The 16,848-nt window shown below is 44.1% G+C and overlaps 1 long non-coding RNA gene across 1 annotated transcript; it reads left to right on the forward strand.

Annotated features, from left to right (window-relative positions):
• The first annotated feature begins 305 nt into the window (after positions 1–305).
• On the forward strand, positions 306–16,571 carry LOC141129877 (uncharacterized). Its single transcript, XR_012241893.1, has 4 exons — positions 306–379; positions 7,047–7,190; positions 8,411–8,579; positions 15,827–16,571. It is a non-coding gene; the product is annotated as an uncharacterized lncRNA (long non-coding RNA).
• Positions 16,572–16,848: the final 277 nt, after the last annotated feature.

Here is a 16,848-nt window from a genome sequence, read left to right on the forward strand (position 1 = left end):
AACAGTGGGGAGCAAGGCCCTGTCTACACTCGAGGAGGGAAAACTAAGAGGTAAGCTTTGCCCCCTGGACATGCGTAATTCTGCTTTAGAAAATGAAATATTCTTTATTGGCCGTCAGGGCTGTTAGTAATCTGACAAGCAGCTCAATGTAAACCCTGTTATATACAGTATATAACAAGTGCATTTCCTCGCCCATCCCAACCTTTCAAAGACACATGACTATCTATTCATTTACTACTATTTTTAGGCAAGATGTACCATTTAGTAGGCTATTTCTAGGTAAACCAGTTCTGTAACCTGTTATTAGAGAAATATGTAGGCTGCCATAAACATACTTCCCGACTTCCTTAGATGTGAAGGAGGGACAGCTTGGTATAAGGTATGTAGACAAACTACACCCCCCTGCGATGCACCAAATTACACAGACCATGAAGAAATAGTACACAAAAAATGATTGTTTTTTTTTCACCACTACATTTTCTTTATACCTACATTCCAAACAAATCCAATAATCTAGAGCAGGGGACCTTAAAGAGGTGGAGATCTACCTGATCAACATGGGAGAAGTCAGAGATCACCAGGCACAGTATCGCCTCGTCACACTTGATTTAAACCTCTAATTACTGTACTACCGTGTCACAGTCGTGTGCATTGCACGGCAATCATGGGTTTAAACCAGGTGGCGAGGAAGCAACATATCGCCTCCTCACCACCTGTCAAACCCACTCGGATCGCTTTTCAGATGAACAGCAGTCCCTGGTGCACTTGTGAATGAACCCTTAGTTGTATTCCACAGCGGCACCTTTAGAGCTCGTTCACACATAAAGTTGGGAGGTGGTAAAACTCTGCGGTTGAGTTTTCTGCCCCCAATCCCTACCCCATTTAGCTTCTGAGGCAGCAGCCAAAGGTGTACACATGCTGCAGCAGGCATTAAGCCCCCTGTTTCTTTTGGTGGGTGCTACCGCCTGCCAATAGCGACCCATTCAAGTAAAAGGGGCCACTGCAAGCGCCCCACAGCTGCATGCTTCTGCAGGGTCCAAGGGGTTAAAGCAGGTGGTGAGAAAGCAATACAACACTGCCTGCTTTAACCCCTTGTTTGTTGTACTGCACAAGGTTGCAGGGCACTTGCAGAGTGGCCTCATTCACTTGAATAGGTCATGCTTGGCAGATTCTACACCCACCAACCATGACAGGGCATGTAACTCCTGCTGCGGCTGTGACAGGTGTACACCCCTGGCCACTGCAGCTAAAGGGGGTGCGGTTGGGGCGGGGTGGTAAAAACATCTCTTAACTATGGGGTTTTTCCACCCTCAAACTGCAAATGTTAATGAACCCCCTATAAGGCTACTTTCACACTTATGTGCTGCAGTTTACCTGCACCACGGGTGCAGCGCAGTGCATTTTTGACTTTCCTGTATTAGCTGCAATTTGCCATCGACTTCTATTATATCCCACAGGTGTGGTGCACTTTCTGAAATGCACCAAACCCCCAGGATATAACAGAAGTCTATGGCTAATCGCAGCAAACCTGCAGGAAAGCTGCAGGTACACTGCACCCGTGGTGTGGGTGAACTGCAGCACATCAGTGTGAAAGCAGCCCTATACTATTATTCCCAGTGTATTGCTTTACACTGACCTGAAGATCTCTTCTTTCCTGCTGCTGGCACCACTCTGGAGACCACTAGCCGGAATAAGAGATGGCGTGCAGTTGGTATCACTCTGCATTGTACAGGAGGCATCGGCTTATGCCGCTCTTCCACCCTACTACAGCTCCAACTTTACAAGTATTCCCTCTGCATTGCACTCAGTTTGATGCTCTGGGATGGCGGGTCAGCAAGCTCAGACTTTGATCTACCAGTCACATGGCCGCAATCTACTGGTAGATCACTATCTACTGGTTGCTGACCCCCGATCTAGAGGTTGGTTATATGGTTTACTGCAGTATAAAATTGCTAGTAACTAAATAGTAAATTTTTTAATGAGCTCTATGCACCAGACCAAAAAAAAAGGACAAATGAGGGGGACAAAGAGATTTGGTTCCCAGGAGGCATAATCCCTCCAAATCATTGACAATTGGGAGCTATGCATTCATGACCTCCTTCTAAAGGTACTAGTTGCATATCTGTTATGCTAATACTAATCATCTGAATAGGTTTGAAGCAAGTAAAACCAGAACTTCTGGTCTCCGTAAAGCTTGCAGGTGACTCAGAGCATGTGCTGTGGAAAGTCAACAGTTTTTTCACAACAAAAGTTTACATTTTTAAGGAGGAATCTGTGATCATCCTGGCATTCTTCACCACATTTAATGAGAAAGTTCTGACAGAATGACTCATATCAGTTTTAATATGAGGGCAAATCAATAGGTTTCACTTTAGAACCCCCCCCGACCTAGTAGTAACTTAGGCTGGGTTCATATCTAAGCCGCATGTGGCTCGCAGCAGGGGTCCGGTGCGTCCCTCTTCTCCGTTTCAGGTGCGAATCAGGGCCGAATTTTCTCCATAGAGAGCCCGTCACAAACTCCTGTCATGCAACTTGGATGCAGTGAAATCCGCATCCAATTCACACTAGTGTGAACCCAGCCTCTATGGAGCCAGTTCACACATCTCCGCAATGACTACGAAAAAGACAGCTACAGCACAGGCCTAAATTGCCAGGAGGGCGACCATGTACGTCCTCCCGTGCATGTGCTGCCTGCGTGCCCTCTATGTGGTGCGGGCGGCGCGCTCTGTGATCAGCAAGTCTTTGATACTCAGCTAATCACAGATCGGAAGAAGGGGCCAATCCCGGCCGTTTACCAGCTGACAGCTGATCACGTGATGTAAACAGAAGACGATAATTTGCGCTTTCTTCCCTCATGCTGACAGCGTAAGGAGAAAAAAAAATCAGATTACCGGCTTGTGTAGATGGGACATCGGTCCCACACACGGACACCCACTGCTGCTAAGCAGTGCCCACCAGTGCCACCTACCAATGCATATCAGTACTGCTAAGCAGTGTCCACCAGTGCCAGTACTGCTAAGCAGTGCCTACCAGTGCCCACTAGTGTCACCTATCAATGCCCACCAGTGCTACCTATCAGTGTCCGTTAGTGCGGCCAATCAGTGCTGCCTATCAGTGTCACCTACCAGTGCCTATCAGTGCCAACTATTAGTGCCAACTATCAGTGTCACCTATTAGTGCCCATCAGTGCCACCTATCAGTGCCCATCAGTGCCACCTATCATTGTAGCCTCATCAGTGCCTCTTGATCAGTGCCCACCAGTGCCTCATCATCAGTACCCATCAGTGCCGCCTATCAGTGCCCATCAGAGCAGCCTCATCAGCGCACATCTGTGAAGGAGAAAAATTACCTGCTTGCAATTTTTTTTAACAAACGATGAAAACCTTTTTTTTTTTCTTTCAAAATTTTCAGTCTTTGTTTGTTTAGCAAAAAATAAAAACCCCAGTGGTGATTAAAGCGGTTGTATACCCACAAAAAAAACCCGCAAAAAAAACCTGTAAGGGAAAGGCATAATGAGCTAGTATGCACCGCATACTAGCTCATTATACAGTAAAATACTTACCTTAGATTGAAGCATCGGCATCGCATCCTGTTCACTGGTGAGGGAGCTGACATTTTCCGCTCGGCGTGTCTTCCAGGTTTGCGGCTCCGGCTCTGCGAGTGGCCGGAGCCGCGATGAGGCATGTGCACAGGAAGTCTAATTTCCGGCAAGGAGCTCTGATTTTACAGCAACGTCTGCCGGACCTTCAGAGTGCATGCTCTGCATGCAAGGTGAATATCTCCTAAACTGTACAGGTTTAGGAGATATTCGTTTTACCTACAGGTAAGCCTTATTATAGGCTTACCTGTAGGTGAAAAATGTAAAAAAAAGGGTATATAACTGCTTTAAATACCACCAAAAGAAAGCTCTATTTGTTTAAAAAAAATGATAAAAATTTCATATCGGTACAGTGTAGCACGACCGCGCAATTGTCATTCAAAGAGTGACAGCGCTGAAAGCTGAAAATTGGCCTGGGCAGGAAGGGGGTGTAAGTGCCCAGTAAGCAAGTGGTTAACCACTTGCCTACCAGGCACTTACACCCCCTTCCTGCCAAAGCCATTTTTCAGCTTTCATCGCTGTTGCACTTTGAATGACAATTGCGCGGTCGTGCTACACTGTACCCAAACACATTTTTTATCATTTTCTTCACACAAATAGAGCTTTCTTTTGGTGCTATTTAATCACTGCTGGGTTTTTTATTTTTTACAAAAAAAAAGACTTTTTTCTGTCAGTAAATTTTGTAACTAAGTAATTTTTCGCCTTCACTGATGTGCGCTGATGAGGCGGCACTGATGGGCACTGATAGACTGAACTGGTGGGCACTGATGTGGTGGCACTTATGGGCAGTGATGAGGTGGCACTGTTGAGGGGGCACTAATATGCCGCACTTATGGGCACTGATATGAGGCACTGATGAGCACTGATAGGCGGCACTGATAGGCACTGTTAGGTGGCACTGATGGGCACTAATAGGCGGCACTGGTGGGCACTGATAGGTGGCACTGGTGGGCACTCATAGGCAGGACAGATAGGCGGCATGGATAGGTGGTACTGATGGGCACTAATGGGCATTGATGGGTGGCACTGATGGGCAATACTGATGGGCATTGATCGACAGCAGTGATGGGCATTGAAGAACAGCACTGATAGGCGGCACTGATTGGCATCGCTAATGGGCACTGATTGGTGGCACTTGTGGGCACTGATTGCTGGCATTGGTGGGCACTGGTGGGCACTGTATGGTGACACTGTTTTACTATACTGTAATCAGGGCACTGATTACATTCCTACATGTCCCCCTGCGTGGAGAAGCCGCTGATCGGCTCTCCTCTCCACACACTCTGTCAGTGTGAGGCGAGGAGCGCCGATTACCGGCACTTCCTTGTTTACATGTGACTGGCTGTGATTGGGCACAGCCAATCACATGGTTAAAGAGCCGCGGACGCGGCTCTTTACAGAGATCAGGGTCGCACCATGTCCTAGCAACACAGTGCGGCCACGATCGCCATGCTGCACGCCCCGCGGGCGCACAAGAGTGGCCGTTCTGGGACCCTGTCTTATGACGGCGTCCCAGAACGAGAGCCGCCCCACCGTCATTTGACGGTGGGTGAGTGGCAACCAGTTAAGCTACTCTTTGTCCATAAGACTCCTCCTATTTTGCAATAATAAGGGATGATTGGAGAAATTATTCAAAACGTTTTCTGTGGAATGCTGCATATCGATTAAAGTATAATTACAGGCAATATCAGAAATCACATATTACAGTAGGTTTACTTTTTCTGAGTTCCCATTTAACATAGTTTTATTGCCTATTGATCCTGCCAGTAGATTTGTTGATTTTTCACCTCCTCAACAGGGTCATAACACTGTTCGTTTGAAAATAAAATTGCACAGCGGGATTGCCATCCTGCTGACAGGATAAAATAAATATATGTGCATGCACTAAAGGCTATAAATACGTGAACAAAGAATATAATAAATCTATAAAATATTGAAAATTACAAACAGTGTCAAACGCCTGTAAAGAAAGTGACTAAAATCCACAATTGAATATATGAATAAATGGTAACATGCAACATGCAAAAAAAAAAAATGTGAGAAAGAAAAGAAAAAAATCCTTTAAATAATTAACAAAAATATATAAGTGCTACTTGATAAATAAAGTGTCCGAAACCAATTCATTTGGTTTCGGACACTTTATTTATCAAGTAGCACTTATATATTTTTGTTAATTATTTAAAGGATTTTTTTCTTTTCTTTCTCACATTTTTTTTTTTTTTTTGCATGTTGCATGTTACCATTTATTCATATATTCAATTGTGGATTTTAGTCACTTTCTTCACAGGCGTTTGACACTGTTTGTAATTTTCAATATTGTATAGATTTATTATATTCTTTGTTCATGTATTTATAGCCTTTAGCGCATGCACATATATTTATTTTATTTTGGCATATACACGGTATGGAACGTGGTTAGTGTGTGCAGCTGAATTAGGTTCATTTATTCCCATTGGAGGCATTAACCCATTTGTGGCTCACAAGATTTTAGCACTATTTTCTGCTGACAGGATAGTCTTAAATAGACTTGCAGTTTTTCTTGAGCTTAAAATAAGTGACAAACAAATTATATTGGAACCAAACCTGCAGTAAAAAAATGTGAGTAGGCAGCTTTTTATTACACAAGAGACATGCTATATATCTCTGTGTTGAGATGAATGACGTGTTGAGATGAATGAATCGTGTGCAGTGTGCACATGCATGAGAGTTGTGTCATCTCCACTGGCCAATCAAGAGGCCAAAAACACGACACCCGGAAGAAGCCTATGGAGAAGATGTCAGCGGACAGGAAGGGATCCAAAGGTCACAGTTAGAATTTTGCTGATTTTAGTCCTGTTTTTTTAGAGACCAAATCTAATTAACACTTTTTAAGGAGTACAAAAACTTTTTTTTTTCTTTTAAATGCCATAGATGGTATGTTTTTTCGTTCAGTTAGCAGGCTGAATGAAAAAAATGAACAGACTCCTCTGTCCACACAAATGAGGTGGATAGAGGAATCCCTCCTGCTGGGACATTGTATTCTGAAGCTGGCCATACACCTATAGATTATTTGCAGATTTTCTATGGTTAAATGGAAAAAGTGCAACAGATTTCTCCATGTATGCTAAACTGTGTGGATGGAGGAATCTCCCACTGAGCCAAGCTTCAGTATCTTGCTAGTCGGCCCCACTGGCTCTCAACCTAAACAATGCCTGCACTCAGAATGTTCAGGTATTGTGAGAGCCAGCGGGGCCGACTAACAAGATATGGACGCCTGGGCCCGTGGCAGATTCTTCCATCCACACAGTTCAGCGTACATGGGGGAATCTGTTCCACTTTTTCCATCTGACCATAGAAAATCGGCAGATAATCTATAGGTGTATGGCCAGTCTTACAACGGCAGTGAACACACTTATCAGTGGCTGCAGCCACTAATCAACAAATGTTTTCCATCTTGTCTATTTGACAGAAGTTGACCTAACGATCACACTGGTTGGGGCTCACAGAATTCTTGGACAGTACAGCACTCACTGGTCATTACATCCTTGAGGAAGGATCGCCCACTCACATCGGAGAAAAGGAGGAACCCGTAGCGTCACTTGACCGGTATAAGGTTAGAACAGGTTTAAAGTATAAAGCTACGTTCACACTATATGCACCCCACACTATATCAGTTTTTCTATCTGCTCCACTCACACCAGACTGAATTGTGTTGCTGGACTGTCAAAACCTGATTTCCCCCATAAGAAGATACGGAAACCCCTGTATCGAGACGCTTAGGGGAAGGGGACAGGATGGCACGTTTGGACAGTGATCTGACAGAGAGGAACAACATACCATCCCGATACCAGTCCGGTATTTACCATTGTTTTACCTGATATAGAGCGGTGCACTGGCGCACCTAATCTATGTGAGTACCCCAGTTTTTGCTTTCTGTTTATTAAACCGTTAAAACTCTATTACACTATCAAGTCTTTATTTTATACACTCACCGAGGTACCTTACTGACAAGTCCGGGATTCCGCTGTAACTACAGGAGCCCAGAGGTGGTTCATATGCGTGTTTTGACTGCGCTTAGTTGCAAGGTCACATGCTCTGAGGTTTAAATACCTAAGGGGAGCACCAGAGTGAGGAACACCACGGCATGTTCTGGATTTTATAATCGCATGAACTTTATTGCACTTAGCTTTTTTATAATCGCATGAACTTTATTACATCTGGATAGACTGTTTTTGGATACCATACACTTGTACAGGAGCACTTCTTTGAACAACCCAGCAATGCAATATTGTTATACTATATAATACTGGATGCTATGCACATGCACAGGAGCACTTTTTTATGCATTAGTGCAGGGGTGATCAACCCCCGGGCCGTGGCCTTTCTGCAGCCGGGCCGTGGGTGTGGGCGGGCAGCATGAGAGAGCCTGGTGGGTGGCATGAGACAGCCGGGCGGCCGGCATATGAGCGACGGGTGGAAGAGATAAGTGAGCAGGCAGGCAACATTGCAGGTGACATCTCTCTCCGCCCCCTGCTCTTCTGCCCTGTCAGCCTCAATGTTAGAGGTGCGGCGGGAGCAAAGAGATGACATCATCTCTCTCCGACCCCCCGCATCACTGCTCTTCTACCCTGTCAGCCTCGGAAGTGCGGCACGGAGCAGAGAGATGACATCATCTCTCACCGCTCTCCTGCCTTCACTCGGCACCCCTCTGTGCTAGATGGACAAGTGCTGCCACCAATGCAGTGGCAGGCAGCGTGGCAAGTGACAATCCACATCTGGTGACAGGCAACATGGCAGGTGACGTGGCAAGTGACATTCCGCATCTTGTGGCAGGTGATGTGGCAAGTGACATTCCGCATCTGGTGACAGGCAACATGGCAGGTGAAGTGGCAAGTGACAATCCACATCTGGTGGCAGATAGCGTGGCGAGTGAAATTCCGCATCTGGTGGCAGGCGACGTGGCAATTAACACACTCAGGGCTCCCACTAATTCTGCATTATGGTGAGTTGTACTATTTTATTCATTACTACAATGTAATAATAGAAATAATGCACTGACAAACTGCCCACGAAAAATCGCTTACCCCCCGCGTGCCACCCGCCCCCCCCTCCCCAACCGGGCCTTGGCACAATTTTCTTACACGCAGCCGGTCCCTGGTGCCAAAAAGGTTGGGGACCACTGCATTAGTGGGTTACTGATAATCTGTACAGGATCATAAAAGTGGGAATTGCACCTCTTTGCACAGTAGCACTTTATATCTGTTATCATCATTGTTTATGCTTTTATATACACATCTTTTATTTTTAATATATGTGTAATATTTATATTTATTTTTAATATATTTGTTCATTTATTGCACTATTGTCACTTTCCACTACCGTTAGGAAAGATGTTTTTTTTCACTATTGGAGTTTTTTTATATGTTTCTTTTCATACTGGTATAGTGTATGACTTTGGAAAGCGCAGCGTATATATTTATTTATCCACATTTGCATGATATATGTGGCATGTTTAACGCTTGCAGCTGATTTTTGATAATGAAGGCATTTTGGATTAGTGGAGGCTCACAAGACTCTTTATATTTTATATTTTGGACTGTCAAAACCTGTTTGTACACTCTTCTAACATGTGAGTGGCTCTTTCATGGTAATAATATCCTTCTATATACACTAAAGCGTAGGGAACGAAAAGGAAAAGCAAACACAAAACAAATTCTAACCTGGAGGGACTTATTATTGTTACCATGGTCAAAAAAGACCTGCAAACAATGCATGTAAAAAGGAAGCATTGCTTGCCTAAATAGGGCTGCTTAAAGCCATATGCCCCGTACACACGTTCCGATTATCGGACGACAAAAGTCGCTTTCGGACAGATCGTTCAAAAATCTGATTGTTAGTACACAGCTTTCGACAGCCGATCATGACAGTCTGTCCAACCAAATCCGAAGGGACAAACAGGAAAACTTTGGTCGGACGACAGCCCATCGTATGACAAACGTGTAATCAGTACAGTATGGGTCCGTAAAAGTCGATCGACAAACACCACGCATGCTTGGAAACACGAAAATAAACCAAAAGGACACAGGGGTCACAGGTATTTGACATCATTTAAAATACATAGCTACGCACAGCGGATGATTTTTCCAGAATCGTACGACAAAAATCTTACACACATTTTGCACTGTTGTATTCGATCTTAGTTTTATGCAACAAAATGCGAACGATCTGTCGTACGATAATCGGAACGTGTGTACGGCAGTGTTAATTTGGTCGACTAAAATGTACTGGAGATTTAGACGACTAAAACTAAAACAATTGCAGAAGACTAAAATGGCACTAAAACTAAAATGCCATTTTAGTCCTAGGACTAAAATTAACACTGGTGTACAGGGCAATACTCTCAACTAGGTAGTTATTACAGTTTATCTATATTCACAGTTGCTTTATCAGCAGAGCAACTGTTAATTTTCTGTGCAGAAAGTTCTTTCAGATCTCCTTAACTCTCATACATAACAATAGGACATTACAGATCAGGTTTTTTTTTTGTTGTCACAAGCAGAACAATACAGTCTTAAAACTCTGGGCCATGTGTACTAAAAGAATCATTTCCACGTCAGTGAGAAGCAATAGTTAAACATGGAAAGCCCTAACAAGTTCTTCTGACTATTATATTCGGGCATGTTATTTTTACACAGTTCTGTTGCTCTGCTACATTATTGCAAGCGATGCATAAATCAGGTCACTTCCAAATTCTAAAGTGTATGTTTAGCATTATGCTTTACTGCATGCAGATTTCTTAAGCAAATCATTTTTAGGAGTCTATTGCAAACTTTCCTACCTGGAGATCCTGCTGGTAACAGCACAACAGCACTTCTGGTTGCAAATTTAAAAGTACAATTAGCAGCAGCAAGGTCAACCTGCCCTGCTAACTCCTTCAGTTGGCCATTGCCATTGAGCTGATTATGAGATATGAGCATAGGAGACATTGTAGCATTTGCTAAGAACTAGAGTTGGGCAAACGGTTTAGACCAAGTAAAAGTTCGGGCAGAACAACACCTGTTCGCCCACACGTCCATTCAACGAACACATGAATTTGCAGGGCGTTTAGCGGGTGTTCGCTCCACCGAACACCCTGCAATGTACTGTGCGCTGCACAGTGCATTCTAAGCCCCAAATTGGGCACAGCTTTGCCCAATGGTGGTACAGTGAATAGCTGGTTGTTAAGGAGCGGGTCCAGGAAGCTGGCTGCGGCATCCTTAACAACCAATGAGTCATCAGCTGTCAGTGGTCTTCCCCCCGCTGACAACTGAATGAAAAAAAAAAAATTGCCGGCAATAAAATACCTTCAGGCCTCGTATGGATTTTAAGGGGAACCTCATGCCAAAGTATAAAAAAACTACGTGGGGTCCTCCCCAAAATCCATACCAGACCCTTATCCGAGCATGTAGCCTGGCAGGCCAGGAAAGGGGGGGGACGAGCGAGCCCATACTCATTCACATAGGAGGGGTTGGGATTTGGGGCCTCCCCTTGTTAAAGGGGGCTTCTAGAATCCGATAAGCCCCCCACCTGCAGACCCCCACAACCACTGCTCAGGGTTGTGGGGAAGAGGCCCCTGTCCCCATCTACATGGCCCCATGTTGGGGGCATGCAGCCTGGTATGGTTTAGGAAGAGGGGGGCACTCGCTAGCCCCCCCTTTCTTGGCCTTCTGGGCTGCATGCTCGGATAATGGTCTGGTATGGGTTTTGGTTGGGACCCAAATCCATACCGGACCCTTAACTCAAGCATGCAGCCCGGCTGGCCAGGAAAGGGGGGGATGAGTGAGCACCCCCTCCTAAACCATACCAGACCACATGCCCTCAACATGGGACTTCTTTCCCACAATCCTGGGCAGTGAAAAAGTAGTGTCCTCCATGTAGATCCATAGTCAATTATGAAGATGCCACCACCGCCAACCCAAAAAAAGGAAAAAACGCAAACCCCTGAATACCTGGCTGGCTGTTTGACAGTTCTTATATAGGTAAGGGGCAAAGTCACCTGGCGATGTCACCTGGTGGCACCGCCCCCTTGTGATGTCACTGACCGGTGCATGCTGGGTCGGTGATGTCACAAAGGGGGGTGCCACCTGGTGATGTTGCCAGGTGGCCCCGCCCTTACCTATAAAGGAACTGTCAAAAGGCAAGCCAGGCAAGGCTCAAATAAGGGTCTGATATGGATTTTCTGAGGGGGGGGCATACCTTTTTTGTTTTTTATTTTGGTGTGGGGTTCCCCGCACAATTCATACCAGACCCTTATCCGAGCATGCCTGGTATGGATTGGGTGGAACCCCACGCCATTTTTTTAAACTTTTCTATTGCCGGCAAGGGTATTGTATTGCCAGAAATTTAAAGTGGATGTAAACCTGATTCATGAAATTTGACCTAGGCACGTATATCTGTAGTGTTTACTTAAAGTGGTTGTATAGTCTTTTTTTTAACTTTTACCTACAGGTAAGCCTATAATAAGGCTTACCTGTAGGTAAAAAAAATATCTCCTAAACCTGTACGGTTTAGGAGATATTCCCCTTGCTATGAGCTGCTGACTGCAGCGGCGCATGCGCACAGGGGATTCTCGGCTGAAGGCCCGGCCACTGCCGGACCTTGCCGGGTAAGAAATCTCCCGCGCGCATGCACGGGAGTGATGACATCGCGGCTCCAGCCACTCACAGCGCTGGAACCGCGATACCCGGAAGACAGGCCGAGGCAACATGACAGCTCCCTCGGCGTGGACCAGGTAAGATACCAATGCCTCGTTCTAAGGTAAGTATTTCATAATGAGCTAGTATGCGGTGCATACTAGTTCATTATGCCTTTTTCTTTACAGGGGTAAAAAAAAAAAAATTTCAGCGGGTATACAACCGCTTTAACTCTCTTCGAAGCACTAAGTCCCGTGTCTTTCTGCTGTTTCGTTCCTCTGTTATCAGCATGATAACTTCTGACAAAATCTCTGAGACGGGAGATAAAACCAGCCTGAGATTTGTGTCGGGGAGGGTGCTATAAATAGATTAGCAGAGAGCTTGTCTTGTTACAGCACAGCTCTGACAGTATCTTCGTTCTTCTGTCTCTGTGGAGTGGGGATGTATGCCTTTCCTCTAATCCGCTGTCACACAGTGTAAGCCCAGACACCACTCCTACTGCAGAAAGAGGAAGTAAAAATTCTAACATGATGTAAGAATTCCAAAGACTATAGCAAGCGGAAGACAGCAGATATCCATGTAAAACTTATGTAGGGAGATTTGTTTCATCCCTGTGTGTCATCTGAGGCTGTTCACTTCACTGAGTATAGGAGAGGGTTTACATCCACTTTAAACGTAATTTCATAAAAAAAAATTTCTTTATAAATGTCAGTTTTTCTGCAGTAGGTTCTATCCATGGTACAGATGTGCCACTTTACAGGCAATTTAATTTTTACAGGCAGACTAAGGGGACCCCCCAGGCACTATATTTAACCACTTCAATACAGGGCATTTTTACCCCCTTCCTGCCCAGACCAAATTTCAGCGCTGTTACACTTTGAATGACAATTGTGCGGTCATGCAACACTGTACCCATATGAAATTTTGATAATTTTTCCCCCCACAAATAGAGCTTTCTTTTGGTGGTATTTGATCACCTCGGCGTTTTTTATTTTTTGCGCTATAAAAAAAAGAGCGACAGTTTTAAAAAAACACAATATTTTTTACTTTTTGCTATAATAAATATCCCCTTAAAAAAACCCAAAAAACTATTTTTTTCCTCAGTTTAGGCCGATATGTATTCTTCTACATATTTTTGGTAAAAAAAATCGCAATAAGCGTATATTGATTGGTTTGCACAAAAGTTATAGTGTCTAAAAAATAGGGGATACATTTATGGCATTTTTATTGTTATTTTTTTTTTTTTACTAGTAATGGTGGTGATCTGCGATTTTTATCATAACTGTGATATTGCGGCGGACACTTCAGACACTTTTGACACTATTTTGGGACCATTCACATTTACACAGCAATCAGTGCTATAAAAACGCACAGATTACAGGGAAGGGGTTAACACTAGGGGGCGAGGAAGGGGTTAAATGTGTATCCTAGGGAGTCATTCTAACTGTAGGGGGAGGGGACTCACAGGGGAGGACATTGATCGGTGTTCCTCTGTACTGGGAACACACCATTGGTCTCCTCTCCTCTGACAGGACGTGGATCTGTGTGTTTACACACACAGATCCACGGTTTTACTGTGTTCACGGGCAATTGCGGGTGCCCGGCGGCCGCGCGCATCGGGTGCCTAGTGATGCAGCAGCTGCGCTGCCTGCGGCACGCACGTTTCCCCTAGAGCCTCAGAAAGTAAAAGACGTCCTATGACGGTGGCCTGGAGGAACAAAGGATTCCTGCTGCCGTCATATGACTATGTGCAGTAGGGAAGTGGTTAAAGGAATTTTTTATTTTTATGATTTCACTTTTAAGCATCATTAAAATCACTGCTCCTGAAAAACAATCTTTTTTAATAGATTTTTTTGCATTGATACATGTCCCACAGGGCAGTACCCGGGCCCCCATACCCTTTTTATGGCCAATAACTTGCATATAAGCCTTTGATTATTCATATTCGGATCCCATAGTCTTCAATAGGGTTCACCGTTTGGGTCAGAACTTTTTCTCTGTTTGGGAGTTCTGGTGCAAACCGAACAGGGGGGTGTTCGGCCCATCTCTACTCACAACCTAAAATGCCAGTTGTTTCACCCAGTGCTAGAATATAGGGATTATAGCAGTACTCCGAGAAGTGTTTGTAGATTATCAAAACAATGAAAAACATATTTATATGCCCTAAGATAACCAACATAAAATGCTTACCATATTTGAAAAACATTCTCTTATAAAAATAATAGCCTAAATTTAGTTTTTAGGTAAGCAGGGTACAGTTATGACCCCATTGTGAGTTTTTTTTTTGTTTCTGGTTTGTGTCCCATTAGGAAGTTTTCCTATCCCTTCCTGTCCCAGGGACAGTGCAGGAAATAGGAGGAGATCTTTCCAAAGCGAGCAGATATCCCTCGTTAACAGAATTAGTGTCTTCATTAGAACAATTCCTTTTACCTCCTGTTTTTGTTCACCAGGATCAATAACGAGTGTAAGGTCCACAGTGGGGGCACAGACAGCAATGAAACCCTAACAGGGATTCTAATCCTTCCGCATTTGATGCAAAAAAGTTGGCTTTACATACGCTTTATTTCTGTACAACATTGGCAGCCTTCCATAATATTCACACCAGCCTGGTAGAGGCCGAACTGAGGTCCAAGAGGTTCTCGCCTACATCTGTCCTATTCATCCAATATTGATGACAGGATAGGACAGGACACAGAGTGGCATGAGCAGCCATAAATCCTGGTCAGCAGAAGAACCGGATCTTGCAATAGAGTAGAAACTGAAGAACAGGAAATTTTGCTGGATGTTGTCACAGGGCTTGCAGAAGCAGGAGGCAGAAACGTGGTCAGACAGGCAGAAGTCAACAATGGGCAGACAGCAGAGGTACAAGTTTGGAAGACAGGAGGGTAAACAAGGGCAAGGTGCGGAGTCAAGAAACAAGTCAGAGATCAGATACTGGAGGATTGGAAATCAGGCATAGTCAAAGGGAAACTGGGTATATCAGAGTAAAAAGTAGGGTCTGCTCACAGGCCACAGGAGCCGATGGTCACACAGCAATGACCTTGAGTCTTGCAGTGCTTTAAATAGGCCACTTGGCACCAAAACCAATTCAAATGTGCATGGCACACTTAACTACATGGGTTCCCTCCTGCAGTGCTGTCTGATCAGGCCCTCCCCACTCCTGGTTCTGCCACCACAATGTTCTCCTCTTCTTTCAAAGCCCCATCACTTCTCGGCAGCCATTTATGGCTATTAATTGTGTAACCCCAGTTAACTCCTGAGGAAAAGCCTTAAGATTAGTATATTTTCACCAGTATCACCACTCCCATAGGTAACAGAACATGCAAAAAAAAAGTTAATATGATGATAAAAATAGATGAAAAGCATCTCAAATACAAAATGACAAGAAAGAGAAGAGGTGAGAAACAAAATAATTGGATTGTTGTTTCATATGGTTTAACCGTTTCTGACTATGAAAGAGCAATGCAGCTTTTAAGCTTAACTGACTGAGCTCTGTATTTTTTTTTTATAACAAAACTAACATAGGCAAGCAAACACTAAAAATATGTTAGAATTTTAGCTAACATTTTCTTTTTAGATGCACAGATCAGCCTTGGAGTTTTGCCCATTGTGTTCATCATCGTTCAACTATGACATGCGGTGCGGTGATTACAGAATATAGGACTTAATTACCTGAGCTGTTCTGAAAACTGGGTAATTATTCCACCAGTGCAAGAGCCAATGAAATACAGCTATCCCCATGAATGCAAGAGCTTCCAGCAGCAGGGAATGAGCTTCAGATCAGTGAATTAGAAGCACATAACAAAGTTGTAAGTCAAATTACAGCCAGTAATGTGAGCTTCCTGGCTTTTTGAGAACATCCTATGGAGAAGATAGAAGAAAGACAAACTTGATTGGCTGCGGGGAATTGCTCAAACAACGGGGTATTCATTAAATGTTATCAGAGATGTGAGGATGTTGTTTATTAGGCCTATCATCAAACATCTAGCACATTAACATGCACCTTTTCCTAATGAGTCATAAAATGAATATCTTGATTTTCATTTACACTGATAGTGAAAAGCAGACTGTTATGCTAGACACTTTTCATGAGAGTTTAAGCTGTATGGTATCTTGATTGTAATTTTGTAGGTAAAATGTAATCCCACTGTGACTATAGCTTTATTGGTTACTCAGACAAAGCATCATTAAATATTCCTGATGTTGATAAATATTCCTTTTAATTTGTCTTTAGAAAACACAGCGAATGTTCAGCTTTGCAATAAGCTCTATGCAGCTATCTCCATATGGGACTGCATAGTGTGCTAAACCTACCAACCAGCCAGGGCTTCCTTTCTGTTTAAACAACAGAGTCCACGACTGCATTTAGAAGAAGCTTCATTGAATCCTCTGCAGCCAGTGATGGCTCCATCCCAAGTTACTGTAGATCGGAGCAGCCCTTGTGACCAGCGCTCCCTATTGGCACAGGAGGGGGAGCCATCCTATTTTTTTTGGGCTGCATATGCAGTGTACTCTCTCCTGGTGCAGCTTTTGAGCTCATCATAGATAACAGGGAGCCCTGGTTGGTAGGTAGGCTTAGCACACTAGGCTGCTATACCT

The sequence above is a fragment of the Aquarana catesbeiana genome, linkage group LG02 (genome assembly GCF_042186555.1).
Source record: "Aquarana catesbeiana isolate 2022-GZ linkage group LG02, ASM4218655v1, whole genome shotgun sequence".
NCBI classification, from domain to species: Eukaryota; Metazoa; Chordata; class Amphibia; order Anura; family Ranidae; genus Aquarana; species Aquarana catesbeiana.